The following is a 4,897-nucleotide window of genomic DNA, read 5'->3' as shown; positions in this document are numbered from 1 at the left end:
ATTTTTTCCTTCAGTCAATAGCACTAAGTAGTTGCACGGTTCTTTTTTGTCAAAGATTTTGAACTGCTCTTCAACTATGAATCTCTTTCTCTGGGAAAGTAAGGCACAGAATGGTGTAAACAGCTTGCCAAGCAACCAGTGGCAGAGCCAAAATCTGAATTCAGATTGCGTGCCCACCTGTTTCCTTCTATCCTTGCTGCTGAGCAAGTTACCCAACACGTGAGCTGTTCAGATGGAAGAACAAGCGAGCAAACAAAGGAGTGAAATTAAATACAAGCAGAGTGAAAATGACCAGTATAAGAGACTAAACAAGCAAACTGCAAAAAAAAAAATAGTAAAAACATTAGAAAATAAAATTAGAGATTACAATAAAGAAGTAATTTTCATTTTAACGCACGAGAGCTAATGGTGTGCTAATGATTTTCCTCATATACAGAGGGCTTTGGTCCAAAACTCTGAATGAAACCATTCATGCTCTTGTGTGTGTTCTTTACCAGAAGATGTCTGTGCTCCTAACCCAAGATGCTCTGATTTCTGTTCCATTGCCAGCCTGTTTTCACTGCGTGTCATCCCAGTGCTGGGGAAGGGATCAGCCTGACAGTTCCACAGGCTGCTGTTCCCCCCTGAGTGCAGGGGAGGATGAGAGGCAGGAGGCAGCTGCTCCCCCCGAGCCTCGGCTCTGCCCTGCCCCAAAACAGCCCTGGCCTGTCAGAGAGTCACTTGGGGACAAGGGCAGTGCTGGCTTTTGTGACTCTCCTTCTGCTGGAACTGGACCGAGGCACAGCTCACATCATCCATCAGGCTGTGCTGACACGGGAACAGCTCCTGGTCACTCGTGGCCTGGGCTGGGTTGTACTGGGCAGCAGGCCATGAACAAAAAGCCTCTGTGAGCTGCTCCCAGCTCCTCTGAGCCATTCAAGCCCCTGTAACGCAGCAAAAGAAGAGGCAGTTTTTAAAATGAGGCTTCTCACAAATGACAGGGAAGCAGCCACCCCCGCACACACCTTATTCACTCAGGGCTCTGAACTGGCATTCCTTCAAGAGCTGGGATGGGCCCAGAGCTGCTGATTCAAAGACACTTGGAATAAGAACTCGAGATTGAAAGGTTTTTGTTCCTTCCTGGCTTGTTGCTTCTTTCCTTGGCCTGCCCATGCTGAATGTCAATCAGCAGAGCAGTAGCACCTTTGCAAAGAAGCCTCAAGTATCTTGGAATTTACATTAACAAGCAAGTGGAAAAACCCCAAGGTTTCCACTGCTCCAAAGAAGAAAAGGCTGGAGTAGAGTGGTGGAGCTGAATTCTGGACAGAGACAAAGGGTCAGGAATTGATAAAGCTGTACATTCTTGTTTACACTATAGCAGACACAGACGTGTCTTTTCCAGAGAAGATTTCTAAACGATCCTCATAGTGCATCCCACAGCTGATTCTCAGAGACATTTGCCTGGAAAAATTCCCTGGAAAAATTCCCATAAGGAAACTGCCAGAATGAGTTGCTAATTGCACATGCAGAGAATCTTACGTCAAAGTGGCTGTGATCAACCCAGAGTATTTCTCAAAAAAGGCAGTTGCATTTTTATTCAAGTCTCTGCCACCTTATAATTGACAGCTATTTGATGTTCTTGGAATGAGTAACAGCTCAGTCTATTACGAATTTCTTAAATCCTGCAGTTAGGACCAGCCTAAGTGAGCAAACAGAGAAAACTGATTTGAATTCAACAATTTCAAGTCTCCCTCTTTGATGGTCTGATGAAACTGGATCATCTTGATCTTTTGTTACTACTGAATAGCTGGGAATAGGTTTCTTTTGCAACCTGTCAGTTTGACAGCTCCATTTAGAACAGGAGCTGTTTTCCTGATGACTTCCATGTGAAGCTCTAAGTGACTGAGCATTTTATCTTCTCATTTTAGGAAGCGAATGTTTTGTATTTACTATGTTTAACAGCATTTTCAAGGTCAATATAACAGGATATTCCCTACAATTGTTTAAATTATTAATATAATATAGCATTTTGAATTTTAGAAGTAAAAAGAATGGTTTTAAGATGGCTGGTTAAATTCTGAGCTCCATTGATTAAGATCCTAAACAATTCCATTCATTTCATGAAATTCATTGCAGTTTCAAACACCTATAACAGAGAAGAAACTTTACCTAATTTTTTTTGGAATGCTAAAACAGAAAGAACAAATAAGCACTCAGTAGGGCTAATATGGACTCTAACATTGTCTCCATTGGGATGTAACAAAAAGATATTTAATCTTTTAGGGCTAAATCATGTTCAACAGTGCCCATTACACTCAGAGCAAGTATGAGAAGAAGTCTGGCTGTTCTTGGGATTTCTTCAAGTTTCCTGCAAGGTCCCACCACAGCAGGGAAGTGGAGAGTTGAGCAATAGACCTGGCACATCAACCTCATTGATCCTTTGATTATTTCTGCTAGAAGAAAGACAAATAAATATAGCAAGAGGAATTGGAGAAGTCAGGCCTTGCCAGCTTGTTTGTGCGCTGCAGAAATGAGTAGCTAAGGCAGAAATGGGATAATGTCCCTGCATGATTATCTTCAGACTACCCTGATTAGTGGCAAATAGTAGAGAGCTGGAGATCTATACAAATGTCATTAGATCGAGGGTTGTAATGTGATTTAGTGACGTGGCTGCGGTGGTAGCTGGTTCCCTTGACACAGCAAAACAGATGGTGTTTTAGCAGTGTTGGTTCACCACTGTGCTGAAGAGCAAGAATCCAGCAGAAATGTGTGTCTGTGTAAGGAGAGAAGCACAGGTTTGCTGTTTATTGGCATCATTGTGTATCAAACTGTGACTTAAACTGGCTTGGGGAGGGTCAGGGCCAAAGATAAAACATCCTTCAAAACCCTGCACCAGTGCAAGGGGGTTTGATCTTTCCAGCATAAAAAGTAAAGAATATTTCCTTTTCCCATTGTTCCCCTGCCTTTTTTTCCTTTCATTCCTGTTCACTCTGCTTCATCTTGGACTCCCACAGGCCAGGCTGTCTCAGGCTTCTCCAAGTGGCACCTGCGAGGGAAGCTCTGCAGCAGCTTCTGCTGCAGTTTTGTTTCAGGGGCTCACCAGTCCCAGTCCCACTGCCTGGGCTCCAGCTGGCCCTGCCCATGCTCAGATTGCTTTTTCTTGCTATTTTTTGGGAAGTTGTCTTCCATAAAAGGGCAATTTTTAACTCTTCTCTCAAGGGAACTGGTGAGAAATAAACTTTCTTTGGGATAATAACAGAATGATGTTTGCAACATAAAACTTTTTGGGTTGTTTTTATAATCCTAATTTAACCTGGTGGAGTCTGTGATGTAGCAGCATCATCTGCTTTGAGGCATTATACCAGGAGAGATAGAAGTAAGTCTGTAGGAAATTGTCCCACTCCTTTTCTACTCTCCAGCAAACTGAGAATGACTGAGTCCCTCTCTGGTGATTGGCAGAGTCTGGATATGCCCAGTGCAGACACCTCAATGCATTCATGAGCAAATGGATTTTTGTCATTAAATGATAAAGTTTTAGGAACAACTGAATCTTAGTATATTAATTTCCAAACAGCTTCCATCCATCAAAAAACCAAAACTGCAAACAAAAACCCAAACCACACAACACAAAAAGACAGTGAGCATATAGGGGAGAAGGAGGTTAACTATTTGAAATCTTGGTTGTCAATTTCGCATTGGTGATTAGGTTCTTTAAAGACTGATTGCAGCTGATCTCTTTTTTAGCATTTTATGCTGTCATCAATCTGATGCACATGAATACGGTCTTCTGGTTTACAACCTTGATTTAATTCTGTTTGTAAACACTGGGAGACAAATGCAGCAATGTCATGCAACTGATGAGCAAGGCCCTGAAACACAGCTCACAAAACCATATTCCTTCTCGCTTCCATCCATCTTCTGAAGGACATAATGCAGTTACTGTTCATCTTCCTTCGTGGTCATGTTGTTCATACCAGTGGGAGGACACTCCCTCCTGACATATGACTGGGCAAAACATCAGTGTGTGTTGAAAACACCCCCTGCCACAGTGTTCAGGCACTCTGTGTCCAGGCAGAGATGGATGGAATGAAAATATTCTGAGATGGGAAAGAGGGGAGATGTTTCATAGGATTTGTGCCTTCCTGGAGCCTCGGTGAGGTAAATGGTGTCACAGATACGCCTGAACACCCTGACAAAGCAGGGAACCAAGTCCTCAGCTCTGAGGGATCTTCTAACACAGCTATTTCTGTGATCATTCTGTTTTTCTACAGTATTTGTAAATTCACAGGGGAAGGAGAGGGATTATGCTCAAACCAGTGCTGTGCTTTCTGTTTATTCTGGACACAGAATAATACCCAGAGCTTCCTCTGAAAGCCTGCAAAGGACATGGGCTAAAAGAAAGCCTCTGAGAGGAAGTGCTGAAAAGTAAATAGGCAGTGCAGGCAACGCTGCTGAGACACTGCAGAAGTCAGGCAGTGCATGAGTTTTGGTCTGTACCCTGAACATAAGCCTGGGAGACAGCAATTGCCATATAATTCTTTTTGGTGACATATAATTACATACTTAACCTCTTTGTCTTTTTCTCCTTTTTTGATAAAGAGGAAATAATTCATTTCCAGGAATATAAGTGGCTTTAATTCACTTAGATCAAGCCTCTTTCTTTTTCTTTTTTCTTTTTTTTTTTTTTTTCTGATTCAGTGCCTGACTCAGAACCATCATTCTTACCGCTTCTGTCAGACTATCCCACATTTCCCAGTGGTTTTTACTACTGCAGTTTGGAAGCACTCTTTGTTCTTATAGTCCCAGTGCCTACCAAGGCTTTTCTTTTCATGTTCTTTGACGTTTATTCCCTAGGAGCCGGATCCTTGTGTCCTTCCATGTGAGCCAAATCTCCCAATGAATTTGCAAACATGCAGGA

Source organism: Pseudopodoces humilis, chromosome 11, assembly GCF_049639895.1.
Source record: "Pseudopodoces humilis isolate 2021_Gansu_Grassland_sample_001 chromosome 11, ASM4963989v1, whole genome shotgun sequence".
NCBI lineage: Eukaryota > Metazoa > Chordata > Aves > Passeriformes > Paridae > Pseudopodoces > Pseudopodoces humilis.
The sequence above is the reverse complement of the archived record's forward strand: the minus strand, read 5'-3'. Positions refer to the sequence as shown.